This window comes from Lygodium microphyllum, chromosome 1 (assembly GCF_053477565.2).
Source record: "Lygodium microphyllum isolate KBCC chromosome 1, Lygodium_microphyllum_v1.1.10, whole genome shotgun sequence".
Taxonomy (NCBI): domain Eukaryota; kingdom Viridiplantae; phylum Streptophyta; class Polypodiopsida; order Schizaeales; family Lygodiaceae; genus Lygodium; species Lygodium microphyllum.
This window is the reverse complement of record NC_141135.1, coordinates 160,270,917-160,282,985: the sequence shown is the minus strand read 5'-3', so window position 1 is coordinate 160,282,985 and position 12,069 is coordinate 160,270,917.

Genomic DNA, 12,069 nt, shown 5'->3' with positions numbered 1-12,069 from the left:
ACCCTTCCAAAAAGCCTTTCATTTTTGAACTGCCAAACCTCCTAGAAATAGCTACCCTCAACACATTCCAGAGCTTCATAGTCCATTCACCCTTAGTACTTTGATCTCCAAGCAAAATCTGTTTGCAATCAAATCTTTCAAAATTCCCTTCTCAGCCAATCATAAATATGCCTTAATATAGCCAATCCTTCAATAATGTACTCCAAGACTAGAACTCCTCTATTCGCTTGAATAAGCCAAACAATTAAACATGCTATTTTAGGGCTAGCTTGGGATACCTAAGCCTTCTTCCTCATGTTAGGCAGTCACCATTGACCAAGCAATAGACCACCATCCTCATTTGCTAGCTAATTGATCCCATAGCAAGGCCACAAATTGCTTTTCAATCCTTGCCCAAGTAGATTTGCTAAAATTTAAAACCATGGCTAGGAAGGTTACCATTGAAGAGAGCATGGCTTTGATAACCACTAGTTTGCCCTAAAAACTCAAAGGGATGCTCCTCCAAAGTTTGATTTTGCCTTGAATCTTCGACTCCATCCAATTAACTCTTTGTATCATTGATGCCCCTACCCACAAGGGCAGTCCAAATACCTAAATAAGTGACCAAGTAATATCATTTTAAATCCCGAATTCTTGATCTTTTAAATCCCAAATTATTGATCTAGTCTGTCAATTCATCCAACCCTAAATACACCAGTTTAGTATTACTTGTACTACTGGCAAACCATGGAAGCCCTAAGAATTTATCATACACCTCTAATAAATCCTCAATTGACTAATGCTTAGCTCACACCATATTGGAGCTTCGTCAATAAATGTTGGGGGTTAAAGATGCATGTGCTTAGCCGCTCACATTTACTCTATATATTATACTTGTATTACTTTATTCTTTCAACCTCCCACTTAAATGCGAATGTGCCTTGAGTGAGAAGAAAGATAAAAGAAAATGAAAAGTACAACGTATACATAAGTACAACCAGATGAGGAAAGATATCATCTCATCTTATGCCTATCATCTTCCTAAGCAAGGCATATCATTCCACTAGGATACTTTTAGTGAGCAAGTCTACAATATATGTATCAGTAGGGATCTTAAGAAGCTCAATGGACTTATCCTCTACCACCTCTCTAATGAAGTGATAGTGCACCTCAATGTGCTTTATATTTTGCATGGAAAACAAAATTATGAGCCAACTATACGACACTCATCAAATCGAAATGCAATGTAGGAGTCATAGTCATACCAAGATCTATAACTAGACGGCCTACCATAGGGCTTCCTTGCAAGCCTTGCTTTCTGCAATATATTCATCCTCAATAATAGACAAGACCAAGCATTTTTACACCCTAAACATCCAAGAGATAGCACCTCCAGCAAAGATAAAGACATACCCAAAGATGGACTTCCTACTATCTATATGTCCTACATAATCTAAGTCCATGTAACCCACAACTCTTATATCATGGCTACCATAGCAAATGTACATATCTGTAGTGCCTTTAAGATATTTCATGATACCCTTCATGGCTTCCCAATGTCGCCTACCAAGTGTAGTTATATAATATGCCACGACTCCCACTACAAATGCCATGTCAGGTCGAGTGGCTATCATCACATACATCAAACTGCCCATTGTGGATGCGTATGGGAACTTGGCCATTTCGTCCCTCTTATCATCTACCGATTGGGGACAATCTGCCTACCTAACCTTCACAGGAGAAGGTAATGGTAGGCTTATCATCCTTCATATAGAATCACTCAAGGGCTTTATGAATATACTCCTTCTGTGAGAAGAGATTAAGCATAATGTGCATACCAAGTACATGAGGGATATGCCCCATATCCTTCAACTCAAAGCTCTTCTTGATTTGAGACTTCAAAGTATCCGACTTATCATAAGCACTCCTAGCAAACTAATATATCATTAACATATAGCACCAAAATGATAAGCCTACCATTAGGAGCCTTCTTCATGTAAAGACACAAATCCATATCATTACAAAAGTGACCTTGTGAATGCATAAAGGCATCAAACTTATGATACCATTCCCTAGGTGCTTGCTTAAGTCTACAAAGACTCTTCCCCAACTTGCACACTAGGTACTCCCTGCCCTTTTCCTCAAAGCCCTTAGATTACTACATATAAATATCCTCATGGAAATCCCCATATAAAAATATCATTTTTACATCTACCTAGTACAAATCCAAATTAATTTGTGCAACCAAGACTAATACCAAGCATAGGATAGTCATCTTGACTAGATAAGAGAATATCTCATCAAAGTCAAATCCCTTCTCTTACTTAAAATTGTTAGCAACCAATATGGTCTTATATGTTAGCTTGAGGTGACCAAGGATACTCTTCAACTTATATACACACTTGCATGGCAATGCATGTTCCCCATTGAGCAAATGAACCAAAACCCATGTACGGTTTTTCTACAATGAATTATATTCAAATTGCATAGCCCTCTCGCAAGAGTGATTATCACCTCTGTGCATAGCCTCATCATAAGTGAAAGGCTCACCAACATTGGTCACTCTGACATAACGCATAGAGGACTCAAGTGGAGCATCTCAAATCTAGCTATCCGACCTGTACAACATATCCTCTCTACATCCAATATCATGATCCTGCACAACAAGAGGATCCTAGGCCACTACATCATCATTAGCTATAGCACGCTATCTAATTGGGTCTAGCTGTACTATAATAGAAAACTCCTCCTAAAATATACCCTATATACCTTGATCACCTGCTCTGGTTTCATATGCATCTTTTTCCAAAGAATATGACATCATGTTGTTGCAGATAATCTTCCAAGCCTATAGATTCTAAAGGCAAAAGCTCATCTCACCTGCATCACCATATCCAAGAAAGATATATTTAATGGACTTTGGATCCAACTTAGTGCGCTTGTCTTTGGAAATAGGGCAAAAAGACTCACATTCAAAGACTCGCAAGTGTACATATGAGGGAGTTTTACTATACCATGCTTCCTTTGTAACTCTACCACCAAGAGCAATGCATGGGGATCTATTAATGAGATGAACAACAGTGATAAGTGCCTTAGTCCAAAAGTATTGTGGTAAGCCTACCTGACTAAGTATATTGTAGATTCTTTCTTGAATAATAGTTGTATTCATGTGCTTTGCAACACCATTTTAGGGTGGGGTATACGGGGCGGTCAATTGACACTTAATACCCCTCTCATTATAAAGTTGCTTGAGGCCTTAGAGACATATTCACCTCCATTGTCAGATCGTAGATATTTCAGCCTATGTCTAGACTGGTTCTCAAACATTAAAAGAAAGATGTATAATTAAAGCAAAACATATGATTTTTACTTAATAGGATAGACCCAAACCTTACGTGAATAATCATTTATGAATGTAACAAAGTACTTCACACCACCCAATGACTGACAGGGCATGGGACTATAGACATCTAAATGGATAAGAGCCAAAGGCTCTATAACGAGTGAGATACATAAAAACTAGGGGTTAGACACCTAGTCACACTGACTGGGGTATATAAGGTGTAAGAGTCCTAGTTTAGGGCAACCAGTTATTATAAAGAACATACTCTTCACCTTCACTTCAGCTTCCATGGCTTCCTCATTCTTTCTCCCCTCTTTTCTATCTTTCTCTCTTCTCTTTTAGTATTCCTTTCTCTTCTTCTTGCTCTATTTCTCTCTTCAGTTCTTTCTCCTCTCTCCTCTCAGCTTTATTCATTACAAGTAGTATCAAGCATGAGGCTTTGGTCCTTTTCTTCTTTCCCTTTTCTCCCTTTTCAAATCCCAATACCCTAGTTACTTAGGTTACAGGTACATGTACAGTAGGAAGGACCATAGTTAGTCTCAGCTTTTTCGAGCAAGGAGCTATGGCTAGAGACTCAAGCATATCTAGAGGTAAAATGGCTAAACTAGTAGGTTGTCACACCTTTTCATGCAAATTTTAAGGGTTTTAGGCCAAGTTTAGAGTCTTAAGAGTTAGAGGAGGACAAAAACTCAGCTAGTTTTTGCTTCAGCCATTTCTCTCTCCTCCCAGGCAAGCTGCCATAGCCACCCAACAAAGAAGAACTCCTCTTTTTCCCTAGAGGAGCCATGGAAGTGCCCAATTGAGACCTCAGAAGACTCCCCCACTTTCCCTTGACCAAACTCAATACCCTTGTGAAGGGTTATTGCCAGGGAGAGAGCCCATGGAATAGCTCGCAATTTGCATTGATGTTCCTTGCTCTGCCTACCTCTTCCCCCCTAGCTCCACTTAGTCCTCCTATGCCTGCATGGCATTGACAACCCCCTACTCCTCCTTGATCAGTTTTGGACCTCCAGGCTTCAACTTTTGAACTCCCACCTCCAGTAAGGCTCAGTTTATTGATGTACCCTGCCCTGAACAACCATGAAGCTCAGCCCAAGCTCTTAATTCAGCCCACAACCTCTAGAATCCTAGCCCTAAGGAGATCCTTCAACCCCTTTTTCTTCCCCTACCCGAATTGACGACATGGAGCTCATTATGAATGGGATTCTTGTGGGAAGCCATGAAAGCTCCATTTGAAGCTTTCCATCTTTGAAGTTCAAGCTCAGGAACAAACACAAGAGCCCCCATCATCAGTGGAAGCATTCGAATGCTTGAAGTCTTCATCCACTAGAGTGCTCCAACCAATCGGGCTTGCTTGGAGCAATCGGCATCATAATGGGTTATGCTTCAACCATCTTCCCCAAACACTAAAGAGGTATGTCAATTTGATCTTAATAACCTCTTGTATTAATCTACTTGCTAAGCTTACTCCCTTTGTTAGAGAGATTAAAGATTGCACAGGCTTTATTAGTTCAATCCCTCATTGTATGCATGTGTCCACCACTAAAAGTCAATCTCTGGTTTGCCTCCTAATGCATCATAACTAATCCTAAATCAATTGTAATTGCTGACATTAATCCCCTCTTTATCTTATGTGCTTGGATAAGTCTCAAAATGAGTAATAGACCTTTGTAAATGGGTAAGTAGCAGCCAGTGAGTCACTGGACTACCAAGGTAATCCCTATCCAAGCTCTTGTTCATCCTTGCATCTCATGAAATGACCCAATGTTTCCTTTCCAATGTATCTCATGTTGTTCGCTTGATAAAAATGTCTACCATGTATACTCCGGTTGAGGAAAAAGGCCAATGCCATGTGAGGTGGTAAGACAAAAGAGAGGTGACCCTCCCTTACTACTTAAGACCCTAAAGGGGTGCACAACTCTGCCCGAGGGAAACTTTGCCCACCTCCCGGTGATCCGGATCGTGATACTTATATACAGGTGCAAGTACTCTCCCATGATCACTACCTCTCATGATGAAGTGATCCCCTTTCGACACCCTTTCACTGCTGATGGTACCCATGTATAACACTGAAGTGCATGCAATCAAAAGAGATGTATGGCAGTAAGCTTCACTTATGCAATGATGATAGAGCATATGGACATGCAATTATGTTTGGGATAGTGATCAGTTAGCTCAGGATGTTATTCATGTTTTTGCTCAGGCCCCTTAGTATATGAGTCATTCATATAGTGATTTTGCATTGAGGGACAAACAGTATTTTTAGTCACAGTCAATCCGAACAGTCATAAAGATCCAATTGCAAAAAAACTTCTATTGCACCTAGGAGTAAACCTATAGCTCCTCTCGAAGAGGGCTTCGTCCCTTCCGATTTGAATAAAAAATCTCCCCAATTGTAGCTATGGTCTGAAAGTTATGCCCATTTTTGTGCACTAGGGTCACTGTGGGACAGGGTACAAACCACTCTAGGATAGACATAGAAATCCCATTGCAGAATATTCTAATCATTTTCTATCACAAAGTTTAATAGCTCATCTCAAAGAGGGCTTTGTCAGCTCCAATCTGAATAAAAAGTCTCACCAATCAGAGTTTCCTACCAAAAGTTACACCCCATTTATTACTGATAGTAGGTCATGTGGACTACATCCACATGGCTGGCCAGAAAGGCAAAAGTAAGGCCCATGAAGAACTCCAGAGGGAGATTAGGGACTCCAATACCTGCATGAATGATAAACCCAGATCGGCACAAGATTACCATGGTGATATATAGAAGGAAATGCTCAATACAGATCCCTACAGCCTATTCAACCACACCTTATGTTAGTATGAGCTTCGTCACACAGAAAGACATAATGACATGGTCACCAACCACCGCCAAATGATGTCCAAGTTTGATGAAGCAATTGAGAAAATGGCCCTCTCAAACTCCAAAACTCAACAAACCTTGGAGCAGCTTACCACTCTTGTTGCTCAGCTAGCTACAACTTCATCCCAAGAGAAGGCAAATGAATCTAAGCGCGAATCTAGACGCCTGCCACCACCGGAACCACTGCATGGCCCACATGGCATCCTTGGAGCTAAGGGGATTCCCCCTTCTACCTATGAGGTTGATGAATCCTCTCATATGCATGACGAGCCCCTATTGAGCTCCCCCATCAACCATGAAGCCAACCCCCCACTAAGGCCCTCTCCTACCATTGGTAGAAGCTCCCCCACTCTCCCTAGGAGCCTCGATGGAACCTATGTGAATCAGCCCCACCATGGACCGTATGGTACTAATGGCCAGCATGGAAATCATGGGCAATATGGCTATAATGGGTAGCATGGGATAAACGCACCACATGGTATGTATGGGCAGTAAGGTATGTATGGACATCATAGTATGTATGGACAGCAAGGCCCTCATGATCTACGTGATAAGATTCTCCTCACTAAGTATAATGGGTAATCTCCCTCACCATCAGACTTGGAGGAATGGACATCCAAGTTTGAGTCTTACTTCAATATCTACCCCGCACTAATTATCAAAAAAATTATATTTGCCTCTCTCCACTTGGAAGGATTTTCCCACACATGGTGGCACTATATCAATCAAGAGAATCATCCGTTCATTGATTGGGAAGACTTCAAAATGCACATGGTTCAAGTATTTGTATCCCCTGTAGAAAAAGAGCGGTTGGCAAGATGATGGTACCCTCTTGACCAACGTAATCTCACTGTGTGTGAGTATACAAATCAATTTATGAGCTTGACCATGTATGTGGAGAGCATTAGCGATGATGCCAAATTGCACAAGTATATCTATGGATTGGAACCAAGCCTATTGGCGGATGTCATGGCCTGTGGGAGCTTTCGCTCAACCGCCAAGACCCACGGACCGCTTATTGTTTCAAGCGTTCCAAGCGAGCTCTAATGGCTATCTCTCACCTAGCCGATGTGCCGTCGATCCTACGCGTGTAGTGATCTTACCTTGATGCTTGATCGAGTACCCTCCTCTCTCGCGCACTCCGGTAGCTCCACGATCCTTGATGCTAGCTCAAGCATCTTCAAGCCTCCTCCATCTCCAAGCTCCATCCTCCATAGTCGCGTGCGCGAGAGAAGAGAAGAAAAGAGAAGAGAAGAGAAGAGAAGAGAAGAGAAGAAGAGAAGAGGAGATGGTGAAGAGCTTCACCCTCTTGATCCCTCACTCCCACACACTCACTCCCTCACACTCTCACACTCCCTCTCTCAAGAGCACACGCAAGCAAGGAGGAGAGAAGAAGAGGGGAAGAAGAAGACTCTTTTTGCCACACACCAAAGAATGAGCTTCTCATTCACTTTTCAACTTTATATACAAAGCCCTAAATCCTTTTTGGGCGGTCATCCCCTTTTCCCTTTTTTACATGGCCGGCCGTAGCCTAGACCCTTTTTTTCCATTTCCCACCATTCTAATTTATCCTATTCTCAACTAATGCGTACATCTTGCACAAGAGCGAGCCTGGCACTCTTTTACAAGGATTCGGGAGCGCTTCCACATTTTAATGGTGCACCTTTTACTCTTTTGTTGTCTCGGGGAGACATTGAGACTTTCTGAGGGTCGTGCCCGATCATTTAAATTTTTCAGGGTCTGCTTACCAGCCAAGGCGCCTTTTTCTGCTTTTATCCTGCGCCTTTTTTGCTATTTCATTTTTTCCATTTTCCGCTCCTCTGTGCTGCGGGAAACACAGTAACATTACCCCCCTCCTAGCCAAGTTCCAGTCCCATGGCACTGCGGTGGGAAGGAGTGGCTAGTTAGGTCTGCTGCTAGGCGGAACTGGTAGGTGGATGACACTACTTCCAAGGTGGTGGCGTGAATGAGATGTGATGGAGTTTAATGACGTTGACCAGGAGAGATTCCGGCATGCTTTAGGCTTCATGAAGATGGTCGTAGCCGGTCGTCTCGTGAGCACCAGAACGCTTGAAACAATAAGCAATCCCTAAGGAGGATGGTATTGGAGGGATTTATTCTAGAGAAGCCCCCCCGAACTCTGTCTTGACAAAGATATGGTTTGTCTTCGCATTGAAAATTTGTGTCTTTGATTTGAAGATCTTTGTCTTTGAGTTGAAGGCCTTCATCTTTGAGTTGAAGGTCTTCATCTTTGAGTTGAAGGTCTTCAGTACTGCGTTGAAGATCTTCAACTCTGCATTGAAATTCTTTAGGCTTGTGGAATCAATAAGCGATCCGTAGATCTTGAGGAGTTGGACATGCATCTTTGGAAGATGAGGTTCCAAGATCTATGCCAATGGCAGATCTATGTTGGCTTGGTTCAATCATGGTAGCCATCAGCAGGCAGATGGCTGGACACCGGCACATGGAAAAAGTTTTGGTCATTAAAGAATGCTGTGGATGATCCTCTTCAGCGGAATAGCCAGTTCTTGAAACTTGAACATAACCTGCAAGAAAAGTTGTGCACTCCCTAAGGGGTGTGTCTGCCTCTCCGTGTAGTGCGTGGTGCCCATGGCAGTGGAACTGGGAGATGGGTCTAACCTTGGGCTAGCCCTTGGTAATGTCCCACACTTGAGGACCTAGTTCGTGTGTTGTTGGAGGTGCGGTGCAAGTCTTAGGGGGACAGGTCTGAAAGTCCTGCCCTTGATGTGCCCTAAGCGTGAAGTGGGAAAGGGGCTAGGGAGAACCCTAGGTGCAATGACGGCGATGCACGACGAGGCGAAGGGGAGTTACAAGCGGATCTTGCAAAGGTCTCTCTCGCTTATCTTTGCTTAATGGTAGATGCATCCCTTAGCTTTGCTATGCTTTGCTGTTGTCTCTGCTTTCCAGTTCACCCTTTTCTTTTGTTGCCTTGTGGCTTGCTTCTTCTTCTTCTTCTTCTTCTTCTTCTTTTTCTTCTTCTTCTTCTTCTTCTTCTTTTTCTTCTTCTTCTTTTTAAAAAAATAAATAAATATAAAGAGGCTTATACATGGATACATGTGATACAAGGGCATGACGGGAGTTTACTCCTCGTCATCCGAATGGCGGGCAGGGGATGGTGGAGGGCGGGGGGCCTTGTTGAGGAATATGCGACTCAACAAGTAGCCCTTGAGATTGAGGCGGGTTTTGAGGGTGGTGGAAAGGAAGGGGTGGTTGCACTGGATGAATTTGCTATCGCTCATATCTTCGAGTTGTGCAACACAGAAGGATGGCAAAAGAGTAGCGCGCATCATGAGGCGAGTCATGGTGCTGCTGTCTATGGCGTTGGGGTTGAAGTAAAGGGGTGGGAGGTGGCATTCTTGAGGTGCAAGCTCTTGGTGGACTAAGACCCTAATTAGTCTAAGATAGTTACAAGTGGTTATGAAGGCGGGGTCAGGGCAGGAGGTGAACTCACTAAGGAATCTATCTATAGAGCTGTACAAATCAGGGAGGGTAAAGAGAAGGGCGTCCTTATGGGAGGTGCTATTGGCATTATAAATAATGGGAAAGTCGAACCTGCCGCCCGTGGATGGACAAATTAAAGTCGACACCTACCCTTCGAGGATACGGCACGAAAGTGGGGTCGTTTCTCTCAGAAGGGAGGGTGTTACAAAACGCCATCCAAGCATCAAGGTTGACGTCAAAAATGCGTCTTCTCCATGTGGGTTGGCAATTATAGCCTTCCACCGATCTAGGCACCTGGAGGACTTTATTCTGCCAAAATTTGCGGTCCTGGGCTCCCCAAGCAGTTGGGTTGGCCTCTCGCTCCACTAGCCACTTGGCCGTGAGCCTTGCACCCATGGAGATTACATCGTTTACAAGTTGAGTGGGCATTACTCTGTTTAATGTAGCGGGAAACTCAAAGCTCAAGTCGAAGGGATCGCGGGTACATTCTTGCTATTCCCAGATAATCAACTCTGCATGGAATTCAGCGGGGAGATTCTCAGGGCACGGTAGGAGAGGGGTAGGTTGTCTTGGAACAGGTCGAACGTTCAGCTTTTTCCTTGCTTTCTCTACCATTTCTCTCCTGCGGTTAGCCAGGGCTGCTTTCCTCTCAGCAGATGTGTCAGGGGACTGCACTTCCTCTTGTTGTGGAGGAGGGGGTGGTGGGACGTAGTCCTCCTCCTGAGGTCCCAGATCAAACTCTGGTTCACCCCCTTCCGCTTGCACGTCTTCTTGCGCCTTCGCCTTTGTGAAGCCGAGTTCGTCGATTACCTGCGCCGTCAGGCCTACTTGTGCAAGATATCTTCTTTGCTCCTCCAGGCTCTATGGCGGGCCTCCTAGCTGCAGTGGCACATGCAGGCCTGCTGTTAGGGCTCTGCGTGCAATGGCTAGCTTCTTCTGTAGTAGCTGATCATTGGCTTCGTTTCCTTCCAGTTTGGTGAAGTGGAGCAGTGTATTGAGGAAGGTGTGCTGCTGGGCTATCATGGAGAGCTGGGCCGCCTTTGCCTGATTCTCAGCCAACACCCTATCTCCTTCTGCTTTGGCCAGCCGGCGTGCCAAGGTTTGTATTCTCCCCTCATTGTGGTCAGCCCATTCTTTTGCTCTTTTTTCCATATCTTCCAGGCTCTTCCCCTGATGGAGGGTCATAGCCATGAGTTGTTGCTGCTGGTCCTCGAGCTCGCGGTGCAGGCGGGACTGCTCTTGGCATTCGTCGGCGATTTGTGCGTTGAGCTGGTCCTGCTTCACCTGCATCCTTCGCACCTGCTCTCCTCTTAACTGGTCCAGCTCTGCGGCCTCCTGTTTGATCTTGTCAAGCTGGTTTTGTGCTTCCAGGTTGACTATAGAGAGCTGGTTGTTCTTGTGCCACAGATGAGCATTGGTCTCTCTCTCTCTCTCTCTCTCCGTTGAGGCGCTCCATCAAGATTTTTCTTCTTCCTTCCCAAGCAGTGTCACGTTCCTTCAGGGCTTTTGATTCTTCTGTATCCTTATTGCTGGCTTCCTCCCTGAGCGCAGCAATCTCCCTTTGGCATTCTGTTATCTGCTTTGTTTTCTCCAGCTGGAGAGTGGCTCGTGATTCTCGCTCTGTTGCCAGCTCCTCCATGGCTATTCTTCTTTCTTCCTTGGCCCTTTCTAGCTGCGAGAGCAGCTCCTTAACATATTCATCGTATTGGCCTGCTGGAGGTGGGGGATGGGACATGGTGGCGGTGATGACAGCGGCTTCTGTTTTCTGCCTCTTTAGCTCCGGCCTTGGCTCCATATCAGCCGTGGCTGCCCTTTTGACTCCTGACGCTGGGGTGGCCACGCCCGCTTCTCTTGCCAACTCCCTTTCCACCAAGAATTGCAGCCAAGTGACCATGTTGGTCTCATCAACTTTTGGGGTGGAGCCTTGAGTCGCGGTGGCAGTGGGCGTTGTCATGATGAGAGTGGCTGGCGTGGAAGGTACGAAGAGGGGGGGAGTTGGCATTATCGGTCCTTTGCCTTTTCCTTTTGCTGGGGGCGGGGGTGTGATTTTCGGCACACTGGTACTAGAACCAGGTGCCTTTGTTCGGTGTGGGCTCTTTGCGCCTTCCTCGTCTCTTTTGTGCTGCTCCTCAATGGAGCGATGGGTGGCCAGCGCTATTTCTTCCTCTTCCTTCCTTCTTAGCTCCTCTTCAGTCTTCTTTTTTCTCTCCTCCTCATCCCTGACTGACTCCCTTCGAGCCCTCTCCAGATCTTCCTTCTCTTTCTTCTTGTGCTCCTCTTCCCTCTTTCCATGCAGGGCTTTGGTTCGTTGTTCTGCGTGCCTCTATGGGCTGCCCTGGGACTCTCCCTCTTCATCTTCGTCAGTCTCCGTTTCGTCTGAAGACCTACGCTGCTCTTTTGTGCGAGGTGGGGATTGTGA